The sequence below is a fragment of the Lissotriton vulgaris genome, chromosome 7 (genome assembly GCF_964263255.1).
Source record: "Lissotriton vulgaris chromosome 7, aLisVul1.2, whole genome shotgun sequence".
Classification (NCBI taxonomy): Eukaryota; Metazoa; Chordata; class Amphibia; order Caudata; family Salamandridae; genus Lissotriton; species Lissotriton vulgaris.
The window spans coordinates 84155211-84178355 of record NC_141695.1 but is presented as its reverse complement, the minus strand read 5'-3'; the positions used below and the strand labels follow the sequence as shown (position 1 = coordinate 84178355).

At 43.1% G+C, this 23145-nt stretch overlaps 1 pseudogene across 2 annotated transcripts in view; it reads left to right on the top strand.

Moving 5' to 3' along the window:
• The window catches only part of LOC147700841 (epidermal differentiation-specific protein pseudogene), a 170978-nt pseudogene extending 164795 nt beyond the window's left edge, over nt 1-6183 (top strand). For both annotated transcript variants that reach the window (XR_015297412.1, XR_015297413.1), the window contains one exon: nt 2400-6183. The product of XR_015297412.1 is annotated as an epidermal differentiation-specific protein pseudogene, transcript variant X1 (transcript). The remainder of the gene's footprint in view (nt 1-2399) is intronic.
• Nucleotides 6184-23145: the final 16962 nt, after the last annotated feature.

The window sequence follows — 23145 nt, the reverse complement described above, 5'->3', positions numbered from 1 at the left end:
TCCATGGTTTTGCCATGAATGGTGGCATTACTGATTTGGCATTTTGGGCAATTGTGCAGGCCCTGCATTTTTGGCATTATAGAAGCCTGGATTCACCCTAAGCAAAGTCTCTGGTTTTATTATTTCTGGGCTATTGTCTACCAATTCCTGTCTCATGGATTTAGCTTTCTTAAAGGTCACCTGTGGTCTCCATTTTACCACTGTGCTGAGCATTGGATCACTTCTGATAAGGTGCCAGTGCCTACTCACACAATCTCTCAATTATGTTTGGTTGGCACTGTACCCAGTAATAAACCCTATTTCATAGTTGTACGTCTCTTTTTTCTTACTTCCCTTCTTTTGATTTCAAGAGGGCTTCTATCTTTATACTGCTGACCTTTTGCAATGCTGTTGAAAGGACATGATCTTTATAACCTCTTTCTCTGAATCTGATAGTGAGGTCATTCTGAGCATTCTCTAATGCCTTCCCCTCACTGCAGTTCTGTTTCATCCTGGGGTGCTCTGCATAGGGAATGCTCCTTTTTCGTTGGGTTGGGTGGAAACTATCAGCATGCCGGATGGAGTTACCCGCTGTTGCTTTTCTGTATGTGCGTGTGTGCAATGTATTGTTTTTTACATAGATATCTAGGTGTAGAAATGATACCAGGGACCTATAAATGGTGCCTGTGAAATTTAAATTCATTGTGTTGTTATTTAACTGACTAGCAAAGCATTTGGTAGACTCCATTGATCTTTCTCATACTTCAGATCTAAGTTTAGATATGAACTCTGAGGGCTCAATTCACAAAATGATATATATGTACTTCAGGTGAAATTTTACCTTTGTTAAAATGGCCCTTAGACTTTAGGTCTAAGCTTAAACTTCAGGTCTAAGTTTAACTTTGTGAATTGGGTCCAGGGTATCTTTCTGGCTTCAAAGTGACATTGTAGATATTGTGGCAGTAATGTGAAGGGTGACAGCATTCCCACTTGGAAGATACAGCTTCCCAAAACCGCAAGTTAGTAAGAGCTGGTGGAGCTAAGAAGAAACACCACATATGTATGGACCATAACAGAGCAGCTTCCGAAACAACATGTTAATAATTGTTTGATTTTGACCAAGAGTGGCTTAGCTGCAAAAAAAGGAAAGGCACTGCTTCCCGGAAAAATCTAATGGTGGTCTTTTGGGTCTATTTAGGTGCATCATAGGTGTAACTAACAAAAGGAAACGCCTTCTGAAAACCACCAAGGTTGTAGTTTTTATAAGGTTTATGGGGTACAACCAGGAACACGAAAATGCTCAACTCGCTAAGAGACACAGGTTTCCAGACCCTCCAGTTAATACGGGTCTATCAGATCCACCTAGGAGCAGAGCAGCTGAGTATTATAGACACAATCAGGCAACCAGGCACTACAGTACATAGGAAAGTTCTATAGGAAAATGTCAATAGTCAAGTGGATTATGGGTTATCATCAGGTGAGTGTTTTTCAGGGTCAGAGACAGGTGAAGCACCCTGGTCGAGTCCAAATGATGTATCTGCTTGTTTCCCTCTCCCAATTTAATGTTGAAAACTGGTCAAGTGTGAGTTTGGGAAGGTGAAGTGAAAGGTTCCAAAGTGCACCTTAGTCACCTGACCTCAAGTCAGGGTTCATCCAACAGGCTGATAATTAGCTCTCACCCCAGCTGAGATCCTGCAAAACCAAATTACACACAGTTATTGACAATGTGACAAAGTTCTAGATCACAATATAAAGCAGACTCTGATTTATGCTCAAATGTATATTGCAATAAATCATTTGATGGTAACAAGTCCCAGGGTACCATCTATGACAATCGTTTCATGTTGAGAGGCAATTTTACCAATTCAGCAAACTTGGTCAATTTGGGTATATGAATGAAAACACTGTAAGAACATTCAGTGATACAGCAGCTAACACTCAGTTGATAGCTTGGACAAGCTTATTTGATGGTGCACGGCGGGTCTTCTCCCAAACTCAAGTGGAAGATATTTTTAGATGTAAATAAAGTTATAAACAGAACACTTTTTGATGTTGCACATCCTCATTTGAAGATTTGGTTTTAAATACTGTGAAATTTCAAGAGTGTGCTATTGGTAATTTTCCAGTCATTTAGTCACTTTTTTTTATGCTGCCTTTGTATTTTGTCCCATCCTGTCACTTCGTCATGCTATTGCTAATGGGTTCTTTGTAAACTACATTTTAAATAAACCCTGAGGTCATTGGTTTGCCTGGTAAAGCCAACAATGTTATTTGTGAGGGTTTTAAATTCCTAGGAAATAAATCTCTTAGTCTGAAAAGCAATTTTCTGAACAAAGACACCTAACTATAGTCTTGATGTGAATTTTCACTCAATTGTGTATTACGTTTCTCCACAAACCAGCTGTTGCATTGTATTACAGGGCCAACACATTGGAGACTTCCAAGATGACGACCAGGAACACCATCACTGTCTATGAAAACCCCAACTTCCAGGGACTCTGCAGGATATACACGGCAGATGTTCTGAATCTGTCAGCGGATAGCTTTGCAGACTGCATCTCTTCTGCAAAGGTGGTGGGGCAACCATGGCTAATGTACGAGCAATCAAACCATAAGGGATCGTTCCTTGCCCTGGAAGAGGGAGAGTATCCTCAACTTTCAAATAATGACGTGGCATCTTCTCTGCGGCTGATCACTGAAGACCTAACCTATCCAAAGATCACACTCTATGCGGATCAGAATGCTTGTGGTAGTTCAACAGTTCTGACGCGAGAGGCCAATCTAGTGTTTGGAGATATGAATGATAGGATATCATCCCACAGAGTCCAGCGCGGAGCATGGGTTCTATATGAGCATCCAAATAGAAAGGGGAGGTGTATTGTAGCCCGGGCTGGTGAATATCTAGCAAACTACAGTGCTGTCAGTTTGGATAATCAAATCTCCCATGTCTACCCTCTGCGTGCGGGGCAAGGCTCTGTGACCGCCACGCTTCTGTGGGACCAGAAAAAGATAGAGAGTGAAGAGAACATCCAGGCAGATCAGTATATTTACAGCAACAACACAGACAGCGAGCAGGAGTTCACTGCTTCTTCTTGCAAAGAGTATGAGAAATATATCTCCCATAGCTTTGAATTCAGCAATGAGTCTTTAATCAAGGTGGGGAGTTCATTCACCTTGAAAGGATTGGTCAACATTGATTCAGAGGTGTCCAACACCTTCACAGTGAAGAGAGATGAGGTGGAGTCAACCACCACGAGGAAGGCGGCAGAGTTAAGTTTGCCCATGAAGGTACCGCCCCGCACAAAAGTGACAGTCAGTTTCATGAGCAAGGAGGTGAAGATCTCAGTTCCAGTGGAGCTGAAAATACTCCAGGGTTGTACTACTATAACTGAATATGGCACATACCACTGTGACTCTGGCACTGATATGTACATTGATGTGAAATCTGACACCATTAGTAAATAGTAGAACCAGCCACACCTTCTTCTTCTTAGGGGTTAGGCCTCAACATTGACTTGCTATTCTTTGATTGATTGCGCTTTATTTTAAAGATGAGGAATCTTCGATGGATTATTTTAGAGCTTCTATTTTCACTCAACCTACTTCACAAACATCCTTAGCTAACAGGCAGTCATCCTTGGACCCAATTAATGTTTTATGCAAAATAATTGGTTACTAATGAACATTGACACCTTACCAGAATGTCAACCAATGCCATATGTGGACTGCGCCACTGGTCGTCATTGCTACATAGCAGTAAAACTGTTACCTCGAGTGAGGGAGACAAGGCCATGCTCTATGACTGGGTGTTTTATACCTTCAAGCAGTGCTGTGCTGATATTGGCCATGTCTGAACTGGGGTGGTGGGGTGAGCTAGAGAATAATGATGGATTAAAACCAGATCGGTTGACTGGGGGTGAGTGTTTGATTTGCTCAAGCGCTCCGTTCATCATCCCCTTTGGTATTGGGATAGGCCACTGAGCATGTTTGCTGCACTTCAAGAAGACTGCTCTCTTCAGGGGCTTGGTGGCAATAAGTCACTTGTCTCTGCAGGTGACAAAGCTTCTGCCATTGCTGTGCCACACCTTGCCACGGATGTTTACTGCTGCATCCGTGTCTGTCGGCTCTGAGCAGAAATTCTGCTAAGACCTTACTCTGGCCACTTTGCATCACTGCAGCAAAAATGTGTGTTCTGTACAGAACATAAGATAATTCCACACTATATATATCACCTAAGCGTCTCTGCGTGTAAGAAGACCTGTGCCTGAAAACGTGTGCAAATCAAACTACTCCATACCCCAGACCCTAATTGTCAGAGCTGCACATGTCATTCTTCTGTCCACAGGGCATGAGCCACGGTCATCCTCTGACTGGGTGTTACTGCTTCTCTGGAGTTGAACTTCACTCCCAAGGGCCTTAGTTGATGTCACAATATGATAGGTCACTGGGTGCCTCACTAGATTTCTGTAGCAGCCACACACTGGAACCATGCATGTCATTCTGTGGGTCAGTGTGACCATCTCTGCCTTATTTCACAAAGAAAGTCCTAACATTGCAGGATCCAATTTATAACTACATGTATGTGGATATTTACAACTCAGACATGTTAATTGGCCTATGTCTGGCTGGAATCACTTGTTGATGTTCCTAGGAGGTGCAGAAGAAACACATTCAGCTTTAAACCTATGCTCACAGCTAGATTATCTCTGTGAATAGGGTCTAATAAGCAGAAACAATTGTTGCTGACATGTGAACCAAATACCTAAGAAAGTGAACCAGGCCAGGCTTCTTTTAGTGATGCCATGGAGACAACCGTAGGACACAAATGCACCCGGGCTTTTAACACTAAAAGCACAACACAGATTTACTTCCTGCACATTTTGGGGCAGATTTACAACCCCCCTGCACCACCAGTACATCACTGTTGTGACGTAATGGAGGTGCATTTCATATCTCCATATTTACAAGAAGAGGAAAAGCCTCCCTGCCTGACTTTTCCTCTCCTTGTAAGTATGGCCCCTGCACATGCAGCAATTTACGTTAAAGGGGTGTTCCATGATTGTTGCTGCGAGTGTTCCAATGCCTCACCCATTGAACGAGACATATTTCCAGATTTACGCGGAATCGTAAATCTGGAAATGCGTGTCAATGCTATACCTCCCCAGGGGAGGCGTAGCAAGACGCAACTAGGAGAAATATTTTCCTATCTCCTAGTTTTTTCCTCAATCAAAGCGTGTTGAATTCTACAGTACTCATTGAAAGAGGAAAATGCCTGTTGTGATTGTTATTGGGCAGGAAGGTGCCCCTTTCTGCACAAAAACTAACTCTCTATGATGCAGGCATCCTTGCAACATGGTGCATGGATTCCTGCGCCGGCGCATGGCTGCAGTTTGTGCACTAGCACAGGGGAGAGCGCAGGAATGTGACATATTATTGTAAATATGTTGCATTCTTGTGCTTCGGAAGTGCTGCGGTGTGGCGCAGCCAAAGGGCTTGCGGTGCCACGCTGCGGCACTTCACTGTAGATATGTCACTGAGTTTTCGTAAATGGATAAAACATGGACTAAATTATACTAATTTGCATATGCAGATATGCAAATTGTTAGCACTGGGTTCCAATGAGTGATCCACTTGCACAAGAATCCCTTACTTCATTAACACATGTCAGTGTGTGTCCAGTCAATGAGGCAGTGCCCTTTCAAGTTGACTGTGGGGCCCTACTGGATGCATCAAAGATGGGCCCTCTGTGCCCCTTCGGATGGAGTAAAGCGCATTCATAATTGTAGCACAGGGGCCCCCACGAGTTTATCTCCAGGTGTCATCACACCTGCAGCAACGTTAATAGCGTCCTCCCCAAAATGAGATACATTTACGTGCAGTTTACTGGATTACTGGTTTACTGGATTAAGATTCCCTTTTTAGGTGTTTTGTTCTCATTATATTACAACGTTGTTGTTATAATTAGAATATTTGAGTGCTTTTTTTCAAATCTAAAGAAATATCTTTAACTGGTGATTTCTAATCAAACTCTGCATGAGATGAAATGAATAAAGTAGATTTTTGTGTGTGTGTATAAATTAAGCACTACTTTTGTCTATGTGGGTTTCTTCAGTATGGGAGGCGGTTCGATGATGAGTATTTGCATTTCCTGTATGATTATCTTTGTGAAGACAAATAAATATACATTTTCAGCAATTCAATGAATACATTTGTGTGATCGTTTTACTTACATTGGAAAATGCATTGTCATCATCACAGCACTGATATAAAGGTTGTTTTCTAAAGTGCCAGGAGTAGCAGAAGAGAGATCAGATGCTTTGACGTCTCCCGCCATGAAATCAGAGGAAATTAACTCATATGACCTTTGACCTGATGACCTTGCAAGAAATTGTTTCATTTAACTTTTTTTTTAAGTTTAAAGTTTATTGAAGAAAATAGAAACAGTACATGAAAGAAATATGGATAAAAAACATATGATGCATTAAAAATCAACTATAATCATAAAATACAAGGGGGAGAAGAAGATAAAGGGGGGAGAAAAAGGGGAAATTATTACCCAAATCACAATTCTAAAAGAAATATCATTTAGAACAATAAACTGAATATGGTATATAAAAAAGAATAATCATAGTAAGGAAAAAGGAGTAATATCGGAGAGTAATTGCTAAAACATATACGAGAAAGAGGCAACCAAGAATTCATGGAGGTTTCCTAACTTCTTCTGAGGTGGTTGCGGAAGTGGATGCTAAGGCTAAGGATGATAAATATGACAAAAGATCTCTTTTAATACATAAGGAAATAGGGGAGACATTATTGGTGTCCAGTCTGTGATGAAAAAAAACATCATTCCACTAGGCCGTAAAAGTGAGCTTCTCAGCTTGTTTCTAGTTGGAGGTAACTAGGTGTAAGGCAATTGCTAAGAGCAAATCAAGTAATGAGGGAGTGGGGGAAGAAAGTGGCCATGAGGGTGATAGGGAGCCCAAGAAGATGTTGGAAATGGAAAAAGGAATTTGGGTATGAAAATGTTTATTAATTTGGGACCAAACCAAAAGCCAAAAGCGGGAAAGAGAGGGGCAATCAAACAGCATATGTTTTAAATCGGCTGAAGGTCCTTTGCATGACCAGCAGTCTGAGGAAAGGTCAGAAGAGAAGGATGCTAGTTTCAATGGAGTAAAAAGAAGACGTTTATATATGAAAAATAACGTCTGAGAGGCGTTAGCGGCTCTGGACGTTTTATGAATTTTTAAGCAGTTTATCCCAAAAAGGAATACTCCAGTAATCCGCAAGATCATTTTCCCAGGCCAATTCACATTTACTTTTGGATCTATCGGAAGAGAAAAATAAATTACGATAAAAGGACGAGGCGGAAGTAGAGGAAGATAATAAAGGAACAAGAGTAGAACACTTGGTAGAAATAGGGGGGTTAGAAGGCAAAGAAAGAAGGCATTGCTGAAGGGGAGGAAGGAGTGCTTCATATTGAGATCTATAGGAAGAAGGTAAAGAGAAGTTCAATTGAAGATCCAGGAAAGAACGTGGGAGATTATTAGATACCAATTGAGAAATCCATAGTAACCCCTTGATTCTCCACACTTTCCAATAAAAGGTACGAACCCTAATGCGCAACAGGTGATTGTGCCAAATGGGTTGAAGTTCTAGCAAGAAGTTAGCAGGGAAGGAGGATGGAAGAAGAGGCAGTAATATTTTATGCGTATGAGACTTGAGGACGAAAAGAAGAAATGGTTTTAGTAAAAGCAAGAGATTCATTAAAATGAAAAGGAGCTATAAAGTGTTTCTCAATCGCCAACCAAATAGGAGGATGAGAATCCTGGTCCTGGTCAAAAGAAAGCCAGCGTGAGGCTTACAGAAGAGAAAAAGCAAGATGATAAGATCTGACGTCGGGGAACTTAAGACCACCAGAAGTTTTATCAGCTTTGAGAGCAGCAAGAGAGATAAGAGGAGATTTATTCTTCCAAAGAAATCTGTTTAGAATGGAGTTAATTTTTTTTAAATAAAAACCAGGAATATGGACTGGAATCATGGATAAAAGATAAAGGATGAGTGAAGAGAGCATCATCTTTATAGAATCTAGGCATTCTCACCAGGAGAGAAAGAGTGGATGCCAATGATCAATAGAAAAAGATCACGTTTTAGAGAGAGCATCCACATTTTCTTTCAACGTCTCGGGGATGGTAGGGGAGAACCATAAGCCCAAATACTTAATCTTAGAAGTTTTCCAAGAAAAGCCAGTAGAAATAAAATGATGTTTTAAGCAAAGAATATTTAAGGGAAGAACTTCACACTTATCCGAATTCAGACGGTAACCAGACAACTGAGAGAAAGTGTCCACTTGAGATAGGAAAGCTGGAATAGAAGTAGAAGGATTGGAACAATAAAGAAGAATATCATCAGCATAGACTGGCATCTTAACCTGTGAATTACCAAGCGTAAAACCAGAGATTCTGTCATCAAGCCGGATATTCGTCAAAAAAGGCTCTACGGCAACTATGAATAAAAGAGGGGATAGGGGGCAGCCCTGACGAACGCCTCTAAACAGAGAAAAGAAATTCGAAGTTTTCCCATTTACAAAGATACAGGCCTTCAGATCTGAATAAAGTAATGAGATAACAGAAATTAATTTGGTAGGAAATCCAATCCATGTAAGAACCTGAAACATAAAATCCCACCCAATTCTATTGAATGCTTTTTCAGCATCTAATGCTATAGCAGCAATGGGATAGTCAAGGGAAGAGGCTTTACTGAGAATATTAAAGAAAACCCTGGAGTTATCTGAAGACAGACGATCTTTAACAAAGCCAGATTGCTCCGGTCCAATAATAGAGGGCAGAATGGGGTCAATACGAAGAGCAAGGATCTTAGCAAAAATCTTATAATCTAAATTGACCAAGGATTGATCGGGCAATAATTTTTACAAAAAGAAGGGTCTTTATTTTCCTTAGGGATTAAACAAATCACTGCTTCTTGAAAGGAACCAGAAGAAGAGGTATTTTGTATAAAAAATTGATAAAGCGATAAAAGATGGGGATAATAAAGAGAAAAAATGATGATAGAATTCAATAGTTTTAATTTTGAAACAGACGTTTTATTTTCAGACAAGAATGTCAGAATCCAATGAGGAAAAGTCCATGGCAGAATGTGAAGGGGGAAGAAGCGAATTAAAGAAAGAAGAGAGCGCATCAGAAGAAGGACGCTGTTCCGGTGTATATAAATTCTTATAAAACTAGACAAATTCATTGAAAATATCCTCATCTTTAAAAAATGAGTCACCAGCATTGTTACGGATGGATTACATTTTTGTTCGTTCCCTACGAATTTTTAAATAATTGGCAAGTTATTTGCCCATCTTGTTTTGTCCTCCATAGTAACGGGCACTACTTTTTAGAAGATAAGAGGAAGCAGCTTCTGTAGAGGATTTATTAAAGGATGTTTTAGCTTCAATTAGCTTTTTTAATGAAGTGTCAGAATTAGTACGATAATAAGAGTATTAAAGATGTTTAATGTCGGCTAATAGTTGGCCATATTTTTTTTCCAAAAATGTCTTTTTCCATGAAATGTAGCTTATAATGAAACCTCTAGCCGCCGCCTTAAAAGAGTCCCAAATCATTACTGGGGAAGAGTCTGGAGTAGAGTTAAGAGAGAAGAAATCAGTTGTGAAATAGGTGAATTGGCCTGTGAAGTTAGGATCTGAAAGTAATGTATTATTAAAACGCCATCTGCCAGAATGAGGAGAGAAGGGGAGCAAATCAAAATCCACAAAAACTGGGGCATGATCAGAAATCAGGATAGACCCAATTTCAGAATGTTAGACAAGTTGGGACAGAGGTTTACTGAAAAAAAGATAATCTATCCTAGATTGTGAATTATGAGGAGGGGAATAGAAAGTATACACCTGTAAATCAGGATTACAAAGCCTCCAAATATCAGACAAGGCTTTGCGATGTATGGCAGAGGTAGACTGTGAGTGCATCTTAGTATTAGAGAATTTAACAGTGGAGTGCCTATCTAAAATGGGAGCAAGAACTTGGTTGCAAACACCCCCAAAAATAATATAATCCTCATTAAACATAACAAGCTTATCTGAGATTGAAGTCCAAAACAAATCATCAACAGAAACAGGAGCACAAACATTAAACAATACTAAAGGTATCTGATCAATAAGTAATTTCACAATCACCCAGCGACCTTCAAGATCGTTTTCTTGTTGTAGTACAGTAATTTGGAGTTTTTTGTGGCATAGGATAGATAAACCATTTTTTCCCCAAAAGCAGGAGAAGAGAAGACATGACCCACCCAACCTCTCTTCAATTTAGTTGCTTCAATCTCTGATAGACGAGTTTCCTGAATAAAAGCAATGTCAGCACTTAATCTGGCTAGATGACTTAACTTATAGGGTTATTAACTCCTTTAACATTCCAAGTCAAAACTCTAAATGAGAATGATTAGAGCGGAATATGCACAAATGATATAAAAAATAACAAGATAAAAATTATCAGTTAAAACGAGAACAAAAGTGGGTTTAAGAAGGAGTGGCAAAATACTTAGAATACAATCAGAAGCAAGAACTTGCACAACTTGTCTAAAAACAAATGAAGAGGAACTATGAACTATATTGTAAGAAACGGACCAGTGAACAATAAAACATTGCAAAACATTATTACTAATTGTAATGAGAAAATAAAGAGTATGAGAATAAAGAAGAACTAGGATTGAGTAAAAGAAGTGAATAAAAGGCATGTATAGAGTAAGAAAAAGAGATGAGGGTAATAAAAGACTAGAAAAGTAGTGAAAGAGAAAAGAGGGAAGTATAAGGAAAGGCAAGAAAAGGAAAAAGGAAAAGGAGAAGAAGAGATCAAAAATGTATAAGGAAAATGAATTACAACTTTGAAGAAAACAACAAATAGACATGCCACAGGAAGACAAGGAGATAGGAGGTGGTGGAGCCACATGATTAGATGACAGGACCAAACCGGAGGGATCACAGAGACGTACGCAGGGAGAACAACCTCCAAGTGGATACGAGAGGCAAACAATGAAAGGGACCATATAACCGCATCTAAAGTCACTTGGAACAGGCATGGATGAAATAAACCATAAGGAGCATTCAGGGAACGTAGAGCCGGTCTCATCTCCAGAAACTTCTTACGACGATCCGCTGTGCTTTTGGCGTGGTCCTGTGCAAAAAAGAGATTGGAGCCATTCCAAGAGATTTTCCCCTTCTGTTTAGCAGACTGAAGAACTTTAAGTAAGTCCGTATACTCCAAAAAGTATAAAATAACACCTCTGGGCTTTACAGTGGATGAAGAAGAAGTAGAGATACGTGAAGGAGGACCCAAACGATGGGCTCGCTGGATGTTAAGTGATGGAGAGTTTGGAAGACCTAAGAGCTGAGGTAGAACAGATTGGAAGAAGGTTATGGGATTTGACCCCTGAAGACCCTCAGAAAGACCATAAATGGAAAGATTATTACGTCTGTTTCGGTTTTCCAAATTTTCCAAATTTTCCAATTTTCCACCTGTTGCTTTAGACTCTGAATTTTTGACTGCATGTTGGGAACTTGATCAGTGAGAGTTTGGACTGAGGAGAGAGATTTCTCTAAATGTTCCACTTTTTGTTCCGTGTGGGACCAATGATCTTCAAGATTTTGAAGACGAGCATTGGTATCAGCCATATACGGCTTAAGTGAGCGAAATTCCTCCATATAAGGTTTGAGTGAGCGTATCTTTCCCAATATGAGCTCCAAAGAAATAGAAGAAGATGCATTAGTAGGTGATGAAGGATTTGTTTTTACCCTCTTCCCAGTAGAGGATGACGTAGAAGACCCTTTAGTAGTGACTTTGACATTAGAGCGAGAAGAAAGTGCAGGGGAATTTTTCGTGAGAAGAGAGTCATTAGTGGCATCTTCTGAATTGTCCTGCAAAACCCTAAAAGGATTAACATCATCCAGGGATTGCGAGATTTGCTGAGAAGAAGTATGGTTGTGACGCGCCATTGTCGATAAGGAAGCAGAATTTTATGTATTGACAACAAAAAGGTGCAAGTAATGAAGCCCAATTCACAATCACTACTTTAGAGGAAAAAAGATTGGCATGTAACCATAATATCCAGAGAGGAAGAACGAATTGTAGATAATGAGAATTCCACAGAAAGCTGTTTGAAGAAGAGACAGAGACATGAGGTAAAAACTCATTTGAAGGAAGGAGCTGCAGAGTTATGAAGAAAACGACATCTCAAAATGGCGGCCAAAACATAACTGTGGGCTGAAAAGATTAAAAACAAGAGCCCATAACCAAGGTTTCCGCATGGCCAATGCGAAAATTACAAGGAGAATTCAAGTTTGAAGGAGATATTAGCTCTTCATAGCAGGAATGCGCTCAATCCAAGAAGAAAGGCAGCACCTCACGAGGTGAAGGGCATCACAAAATGGCGGACGTGATAAAACGTGAAACGGCAATATTGGAAAAACAGTCAAAAAGTGGGTTTTCGCACACCCCATGAGTCGGCAAGTGGCGCAAAAGAGGCAGCAAACATTCTGCAATATAAAACGTCGATGCGGAAGGTCTCTCTAGCATTGGTAGCACTTGGAGTAGTCCCGGCCGGCTACGTCGCTGCGGAGCTCCTCAGGAAAGACGCCATTACCGTCGGCGCCGAAGCCACGCCCCTCATTTAACTTTTGACCCTGACGATATTATAGGAGGTGATATCACTCAACATTAAAATGCCTTCAATGAAAGCAAGTACAACAAGTAGCAACAATCAGTAAGTAGAGCAAGTACAACAAGTAGCAACAATCAGTAAGTAGAGCAGAGAAAGTCCTGAGAAAACTGCCACCCTTAGATTAACTAAGGTCCAGACATAGGATGCTAGAGGCGCCCAGAGGCCAGACCAAGGACAGGGCCATCACTGGCCAGCAGTGCATTCATCGCCTTCCTGAGTATGGCCATACATGCTCCATCCCACCCATCATCTCATCTGACCGAATTTTCATCTTCCCAGACATTGCTTCATGAGGGCAGATGTGCAGGGTATTGCCCCACTCTGACCCTGCACACAGACTGCACAGGCGCAGCCCCGGGTTACATGTGACTGAAGGGAAGCAGCTGCCCAGCTCATGCCAGAGACAGCTGGTTGTAACAAGTGTACAGGTGACCACGAAAAAAACCACAGCGTCTCGTCTGGTGAAGTCTTTTGTCATTTAGTTACTGAACTTTTAAGAGTAAAAAGCTCCAAAGACAGCCACAGTGTTCAGTTCAGGTGTTTATAGTGGTTTGTGTTGGAAAACGAGGCAGTATCTGTGAAGTCAGCACAAATAACTTGTCACATTTGTCCTTCACTGGGAACCAAGCAGCATCCTGTAGTGCTTGACTCCCAGAGAGTATGTTGCAGAGAAATCTAAGGCTTTCTCAAGAAGGTGGTGTAGGCTAGTAATCACCATTTACAGGTGCGCAGAAATAACATTCAATAATTGATTGTCCTGTCTGTACTTTGCTTTATAAAAGTAAGAGTACATTTATTAAGCACACACACTACTCAATACTATGCACCCGTTTACAAATATACATAAGCAGTTGGAATTACTTTGTGACATTGCATAACATCTCCACCCCTCCCGCACGAGGGGGGGTGGAGTCTAGTACCACCACTCCCATGTCTGCACATCATCTTGCCCCCTAATGCAGTGGGTTGACACAACCTGGAGCAAAGGGCTTGCCAACTGGCACCATCCCAGTGGCGACGCACCCCATCATCTCAACAAGCATTACAAATAGGTACAACTGCCGTGGGGACACATAACCCTGACTGAGCATCTCCTACTGCCCATACAGTAAACACCTCGACATCTTAGTGGCTACCAGTCTGGGTTGTTCTTCCCCTAACGTAGTAAGAATACATGTTTGTGCATCACTTTAAATGGGGTACTTATCATAGCAGATAACAGTTGTAATGCATTGCAATCTCAGACCTAAAAGGCATCACAGTAAACTCAAAGGATTAAGCATATACAGCCAGACACCCTAGCAGGAATGTCTGGCAACATAACCACACTTTGCTAAGGACTCCACATTACACCTGTTACTTACAGTCCCTTAGTAGAAAAAACGTTGGTAAATGCACTTCTCATGCAATTGCACATCTTGGCCTCCAGGGGATGCTCTCCTCAAGACATCCCCAGCTCAACCCTCCATACCTTGGTGCAGTCTCAAACGCACCCACAGCTGTAAAACAAAAGTTCCAACTCCAGGATGCTGTTTACCACTAGCTGAGCCCTTGAGGGGTTATTCCCACTTAGTCCCCAGAGACTAAGTGGGGGGGGACTTTCTTTCGTCATGCTGGGGGAGACTGTGTTGTTCCTGCAGCTCCCCCTGCACCTTTTCACTCATTTGGAGGTGATCCATCCTCATGGGACTGCCACACACCACCAACAAGCCGATTTTCACCTCCCCGCTAGGCATTATGGGGCGGTCTTTCTCTGGCCCATGCATATTGTAGCAGTGGCTCTCCCGCTGCTCTGGGGAGAGTCGCGCTGCACTGCTGACGGGCTCCTGACCCCTTGGATCGTCAGTGAGGGTCTGGTCTCACCCGGACCCCCCTCTCAGCAGGTGAGATGTTGGCAGCTCGGGGAGCCCACCCCGGCTGCCTCTTCCACGTCTCTCCATCTCTCGGGGAAGGTGAGTCCAGCCCGGGGAGCTCACCACTGGCTGCACTGGCTCGCTCCCGTTCCGGCACGCACCCTCGTGTGTGGCTGTGGGAAACAATGCTGCTCTTCTAGTCTGCCCGCTCCTGTGGGCAGACACGGTGGCTGCCGCTTGACAGGCGGGTCTTTGGGGAAGTGCGACAGCACTCTCCCTGCCTTCCTCCGGCTGCAGGTGAGTGCGGCAGCAGTCTTCCCTCCTCTTCCCTCACGTCGGGGCGTGGAGATGGGGTACCTGGCCCCAGGGACATCTTCACTGGGAGTGCAATGGCGCTCCCCGGCATTGACTTTACTTGTGAGGGGGATTGCATGATGGCACATCCCCCTCCTCTCTACCACAAGCATCTGGGCTCGGAGTTGGGATCCCAGGACCCAGGGAACATTCGCAGGGGGTGCGATGATTCACCCCAGCCTCCATTGTCCTCGGGGACCAGGATGGGCTCCTAGCCTCCTGTAGGGGCCTTCAAGGGACTTTACTTCTTCGGGGCGGCCCCTGGGACCTCACCTGACCCACCCCAGGGGCACATCTAAGATTGGTGGCAGAACCCCACGTGCTTCCTTGTTGGTCCCAGTAGAGGTCAAACGCCTACCTTCTGGGGGGCATATCTCAGCCCTCAGGGTACCGATCTGCACCATTGTGGCCCCTTCTTGCTCCAGGTGGCGCTCCCCAGCCACTGGGAGCACTTTGTTTCTACCTCTTGGTCTTCAGGAGGTTGAATGCAGCAGGGAGCGGTCTTCACTGGCTCCCGCAACAGACTTTCACCTGGCTGTCTTCCGGTGCCCCTCTTTTCCTTGCGCAGAGGTCCAGGCTTCTGCTCCCTGGTCTTGGTCTTCCATTCTGGTGCAAGTCCGGGTCCTGGGCCAGTCTGGAGATTCTTCCTTCTAGCTGCCCATGGTGCCAGGTTCCAGCAACAGTCATCCTCATCAGACCACCCCCCGGAGAGAGCTCCTCTTCCTGCGCAGACCCAAAAGCAATACAGATATGACTTTGGACTCTGCAGATTTCTTCTTCTCACCTAAGTTACAGTGGGCTTCAGTGCGTGTCTGGAATTTGTAGGCCCTAGGGAAGTGAAACTATCTCAAATGGTCCCTGCCATCATAGGGTAATAATGACGAGGTCTTTCAGTGAAAACTGTAAAGCACACTGACTTTCCCTTACATGTTTCTTCCCATTGTATAAAGCCTATTTCATGTCACCACCCAGCTCTGCATAATTCCTGCAACACCATTTGTAAGTGCTCCTGGGCTGCGCACACCAGGAATCTCCCCTTCACAGCCCTTACACTTTTGCACATGCATGTACACACATGTGTGCATGTAACCAACCTTGTGTCCCTTACTCCAGAGCAGCGGGCAACTCTAACCAGGGGGACACCGGTAAAATATACATTCAGTCCCTTTCATCATGAGTTCACTGTGGGTGAGTCCCAACTTATGAGGCTCTCCCACAGTAAATGCTCAACAATTAGGTGTTCGAAAAGCAAAAAATATGGGCGGCTCAGATGGTCCAAACCACATTCTAACAGTTTGGTTCTACTGACATGAAATATGTTTGGAATTCATAAAGTACACTCCACAAAAAGAGTTGCCTTCAGTGTACTTTTTTAATGAAAGGGACACCTGCTGACTGAGATGCTGAGCCTTCCCTCCAGGAATTGCAGCTATGACTGAATGCATATTGAGCACCGAAACCCAGATGTACAAAGTATCTCAACAATACACAACAATGCTACACTCGGTATAATTTAGAAAAACAATAACAATGGATTAGATGGAATAGTTGACATGATGGCGGGAAAACGAAACAAAAGAAAAACGATAGCATAATGCCACAAATATTACAGACAATAATATTTAATAAATAATCGGGTTATCATGGGATCCGTGACAGACTGAAACACACATGCACCTAGAAGGCAGAGCAAGGATGGCACACTGGAAGAGTCACGTTTGATGATGATCATGTGCAGGTAGCATTACTTAATATCTTCCTATGTTTGCCTTAATAGTCAGCAGCACTTCAATCCCACAAGGAAAAGGGGATCATCACCAAAACAAAGGAAATCATTGGCACCCAGAATACTCAAATAAACCAATAAATGGACAAACATGAGGGCAAGCTGCTTCAGAGAAGGACCGTAAAAATCAGGACAGAGAGATAAACTTGCATAGGGAGCAGCCGGGCAGTCAGACACGAGGAGTAGTTATTAACCCAACATAAGGATGCGTTGCCCAAAACTTCTTATCAATTCACGGGTACAAAACAACCAACGAGGAGTATGATACATTTGTCCTGATAATCTAACAAGTAAAAACAGCACACATTGATAATGAGCCACATTGGTGCAAAAAAGTGCAATACACTAGGAGGTACTTCCTAATGGCAATGTCCAATATTGAGTATGTCATAAAGTAATGGGATATAACAAATATATATATATATATATATATCAAAAGATAAAAAGGAATACATGGAAACCTGCTACAGAGAATGAAAGTTACCCAAACATTTTATGTAGCAGCTGGTTCAAAGGCTGGACCCCACTGGTGTCACTCTTCAAACATGACCAAAGGTCCAACCACTCAAACACATCATCAGTTGAGTGAAGTCTTTACCCCTTCCCCTATAGTTTCAGTCTGATTGCAGATCCCTATAGACATATCTGTGATGTAAGTACAACACTCTTCCCTGATTAAAGCACCAACCCCATCCTTAGCAGCTCAAATAAAACATAGCCATTCTTTAAGATAACAGTCTGCTGATTCTCCAGTTGATTACTTCTTAAGTCAAGGGTACAAGATAATCAAATTAACCATCTCCTCCAGTACTTTAGGATCTCAACAAATATTGCTGGATGAGCTTATTATGCACGTTCAGATGAGGATTGCCAAGAATTGTGCTTTTTCTGAAATGGCTGTTTGTTTCCCCAAGCAAAGCAAGAGAACATGTAACCAAATGTATGATAGCAGATGCATGTTAACAAGGATGCAGAATCCAGGTCAGTCTTTGTGTAGTCACAAATAATAAACCCCAGTGTCACAAATATAATAGCATTCCACTGTGTTCAGAGACACTCCTTTGTGTGAACTGCACATCAGACAGCAAAAATAGTTTGGGGCTCTCAACTTGGATAAAGACTGGAAAATGTGTTCCATTGCATAATCCAGTCTATTTGCAGTTATTACTGTATTGCAGGGGACAGCACTTCTTGATTGGGCAAGGGCATAGTCATCAAGGCTAATATGGGTGGTATGGTTATCATGGCCGGGGATAAAGTGCCAAAGCAGATGTAAAATGTCATATTAATCCTCCAGTTCAAATTAAATCAAGGGAAAGAATAATGGACACTTCACCCATTGGTACCCAGAGGGTATCAGAGTGCTGTACAGAGAGAAATGCTCTTCCTGTTACATAACAAATATGAACATATAAGATATAATCAAAGAAAGGTAACGTATGTGTGCACTGCCCCAAACCACCCTGATTACAAGATGAAGAACCCTTTGCTTATATAGCAGTCTATCTATCTATCTATCGATCTATTTATCTATCTATCTATCTATCTATCTATCTATCTATCTATCTATCTATCTATCTATCTATCTATTTATCTATTACCTATTGGTCGCTGGTTGGAATTTATGATTAAGACTAAGTTTCTGTACAAATGTATTTTTTTTGACTTGCATATATCTTTGGCACCGTTTGGTGAATCTTCCCGAAGTTTTCACCCAAAAAGTGCCTCTCTAACTCTAGTTATGCTTGGAAAGTTTTGTAGTGGTCCATAAAGTGTGATCTGAGAAAAAGTGTGTGGCGCGGTGATAAAATGTGTGTTACCTAGGATAATGTCCATAGAGATTTTATACACGACTAGACCTGAACCGCTGGACAGAATTACATCAAATTTGACAGTAAGAAAGCTCTTAGTCTAGAAAGCACACATTTTTTTTTATTTGGTGTAACAACAGTAGTTGTTGAGATATTAAAAGAAATTCAAATTTGTAAATCGGGGCAGAGTCTAAGCAGAGATCTCATGTAGGCGGGCAGAGAACTCCTCTCCATTCGTGGAGTTTGCAAAGTTTTCCACACTCTGCGCAGCACGTGGAGTTCCAAAAAACTCAGCTCCGCTTAGAAATTTTGTTTCCTCACTCACTCTTGGCAATGTCAAGCTGGTGAGCATGGGCAAAGAAAATCCACCTTACAGAGAGATTTCTCAACGATGGCAGTCAGATTTCTCAATGCGGATGTTCGTGGATGGTCATGACAGCTCACATCGAGCAACCTTCCTTTCACGTAGAGAAAGCTGCCACTCGGGTAGAAAATCTACTAGTAATTTTAACGGCAGCAGTCAGCAGAGCCCCATGACTGACTGTTGGGTTCTGAGACCTAATCTCCTCCTACCATTCAACTTCCCATGCTCCGACGTGATATAGCCCAATGGTTCCCGGCAGCAGGGTCCGAGAGGCTCAGCTGCTGTGTCTCTTTTGTTTCACTGTTCTGCAGTTTACCAGTGGAGTTCACAGGGGTTGATCCCTTTGCTATGCACAGAGATACAATGTTGACACTGCTGCAGCTGTGTGATGAGCCAAGGCTAAACGAGGCACTGCGGAAAACGAGAGAGCCTTGCTCGATGAGCCTCCTAGGACTGAAGTGTAGCAGTACAATGAGCATGGAGGATCTACTGTGGTGAAGGCTAGTGGACTACTGGGTACTCAGGATGCCCAACTCACCCAAGGTAGATGGGCTCAGTGACCGAGGAGTCGCAGTGGACTCAATCTACAGGGCAGGGGCAGCTCATGCATCCCAACGTAATGCAACAACAGTGCTCAAGGCAGACAGGTAGTCCCCAACTACTTGGTCAAACTGAAAAAAACATAAAAAAGCATCCCAGTCTCATATGGCACTAAATAAGTGTCTGTTACTATGGAAATACAGTCTATGGACACAATGGAGACTGCCCATAATCTGCCCATTGATCGTGCTTCACAAGAGAGGATACTTTCTAGAGGAAGGAGGAGCAAAGGCGGCAAGTGACCCATTCCAGATGCAATCTCTCTCACTAATCAGCCATCCCACCTCCCCTCTTACTGTTGTATTGCCTACCATATCACTCAACACACTAGGGAAATCTAAGGACTATCCTCTGTTTCAGCAATTCACTCCAAAAGCAAGTTCAGCAAAGGCAGAGATGTCCTAAGTTCAGAAGAGCTACCAAAGTAAACCCAGATTTAGATGGACATATCAGGATCAGTAAGTTTATTAAGTCACACAGGGCTGGCAGGCATCTCCGATATAATAAATACAGGTCCAGGTTTGGCACAGGAAAAGTAACAAGCTTTACACCAGGAAGAGTAAACACGGGTGCATTGTTGGTAGTAAATAATGCAGAGATGCATTTAAACATTTTTTCTGAGGCACTACGACTGTTGCTGGAAGCAATTGTATTGGAGATTGGTTGGCTTAAAGCACAGCAAGTGCTGGATCTTAAAGATAGATTTCAAAGATTTAGTAAGAATATTCTACCAGAAGAAAAAAAATTGCATCACCTGTAAACTAAAGTGGAGAAGCTGGAAAATCACTCACGGCGCTGCAATTTAAGACTTATTGGTATTTCAGATTAAGCAAGTCACAGCGGGAGAGTCAGAATGTTCCCCAGCTGAGGAATTTTCTCATCAAGAAATTTATATTGTCAACAGTTCTGAATGAATTTTCTATTATGAGAGCAAACAGGGTCCCTGCCCAGCGCTCAGCCAATTCCAAATATCCACAGACAATATCAGTTAATTTTGCAGTCTTCCGCATTAAAGACCAGATTCTAGCCACAGCAATCCATCAAAAATAATTTTCTCTCTCTGACAATGTTCATATGAGAGTGTTCTTGTATTTGGCCTTAGCGACAGCCTGGTGCCGCAAAATATTTCAGGGTCTAGTCTGGAACCACTATCTACGTCTACAAATTTATCACTTATGGCTATCTGTGTGTGTTTCAGCTCACCCTCAATGTCTCAAAGTGCCTGCACTATGCCTATCCTGTGTTTCAGGTTGATCATCCATGCCAAAATTCACCCTACCCTGCTGTCCTCCGTAGGTACCACTGCCATACATTCTTTGTAAGAGAAGAGCCCAATTTGCAGGTGCACCACTCTGTGTTGTTTCTGCCGATCTAAGAGTTCCGGGTACCAGTCTGGATCTAGCGACACCCGGGCCTCCAGATCTTGCAGGTTTGACTCATCCAGGCATACTCTGCTTCCAGGGATTTGAGGACTACTACCTGCTTACCCAGATAGTGTCCCCTGACCACTACTTTAAACGCCTCCTAAACTATGAAGGTGTAGAGGATTTGTTTAATGCTGAAAATACTCTCTGATGGCCTCCCCCAGGGATATTAGAAAAGCTGGTTATGTAACAGTTCGAGGCAAAATCTTTATATGGGGAACAGATTCCTTCCGCAACCTAATCACATCAGGAGTCGCTTGTGGTTGGAGAAGGCAATGGCTAAATATTCAATCTGGTAGGGCACCACTGCCACTGCTGTCTATACCTCAAAAGATCCAACAAGTGCCAGTACCCCGCTCTTTTTCTGAAAAGTAGTTGGCTACTATTCTGGCTGGGGTACTCAAGTAATACAGGGGTGGACTAGTCTAAAGAGATGTTTGTCAGACAACTGTAGTCCCCACACAGCATTCTGACTGCATCGATGGTGCCACCCAAAACTAGCACTGAACATTCTGGTTATTGACACCGGGGACATACATTCTGCGGAATTCTTGTGGTGTTTGGTTTAGTGCCCCCGGATAAATGTTAATCTTCCTTCTTTGTTGTTAGAAACTGGGTCTCTAGTTTGAAGAGGTATTAACCCTGTTCGGGTAGAGACTACGGGCCGATTCACAGAACTAACTTAAGACAAAATCCTAAACTTACTACTTTGGGGATTCACAGAAGTTAGGATTTTGTCTTAAGACAGACTTACGACAGACTTAAGACAAAATCCTAACTTAAGTCTGTCTTAAGTTTGCCTTAAGACAAACTTAAGACAAAATCCTAACTTCTGTGAATACCAAAAGTAGTAAGGTTAGGATTTTGTCTTAAGTTAGTTCTGTGAATCGGGCCCTACAATTCTAGTCAGGGTGAGTATGTCACTCACCACAATAATAATTTAAACATAGGCAAATTCCCGTCCGCCGCGGAGCAACGTGCACCGCCATCAAAGTGTGCCCACCACCGAGGCAGCAGGAGCCAATGGAGGCATACCGCCGCGCGGAATGACGTCCGCCCCGCTCCACAAATTAGGATGCCCCAAACAAGCAGAGGCACCGCAGCGGAGATGCTGCACAATCAGAGACGGGGAAAGCTCAACAGCGGAGCGCAAAACCAGAGTCCCAGTAGCCCCCTCCTGGTCACGAACGCCTATCAACTCATGGCCTGCCGCGGACGTCGCCGCAGATACGCAGCTACAACACACAACACACAGGCTGACACAGAGTCCAAATCCACAACAGACACCCTGCTTCGGCAGTAACACATCCACAAGGTCACCCACACATGACCCACCTGCCACAAAGTCACCCCTCTGCATCCTGGACACACATCATCCCCGATCATGCACCAACGTCCCGGACAAGTCACCGCAGCGGTGAATACAAGGGAATATATGCTCACAAAGCAGAAGGCAGGGCCAATACAAGGCATGGGGAGGGCACCAAGACCTCAGGGACACACCTCCTCCCAATACACATCAGCACACCCCATGAAGGCACAGACCAAGTGTCCATCCTGTGCACAACAAAAAGCCAGCTGAATCCACACCCTGCACCACACAACAAACAAAGAGGGAGACAGACTCTGTAGGAGTAGCTACACAGGAACACACAACACACAGTGCCAGGGGGACCCACGCACCACAACACCACCACACACATGGAAGAATACATGAGTACAAGCCCCAAATGAACACCTACAAGGAACAAACATACACGTGGACGCACAACCTGCACAGTCACACATACATACTACACAGTGACACACAGAGACCAACAATGCCAACAGCAAATGAGCACAACAAATCATCAAGCTAAAGTGGGATGTACACAGATAGAAGGCCATGGAGACACGCAACAAAGATGTGCACATCACATGCAAGCCGAGGAACACAGAACAACCCCTCAGATCATCAAACCACACATGGCTGGTACAGTCAGTGATGCCAAACCACAGGCACCACAGGCCAACAACACAGGGAGACAGCAAGGCATACCAGGTAAAGGCACAAGGAACAAACGATGGCCTGAAAGTCAAACTGGGAAAGCCACACTTGCATACAACCACCTCACAGGAGTACACCAGCAGCACAACACACAGGGCCCATATACATACTTCATAACTGACAAACACCAGGAACATTGTACTCACATACCCCCCTCACAACAGAAACACACAACACCAGTACCACACACACTGA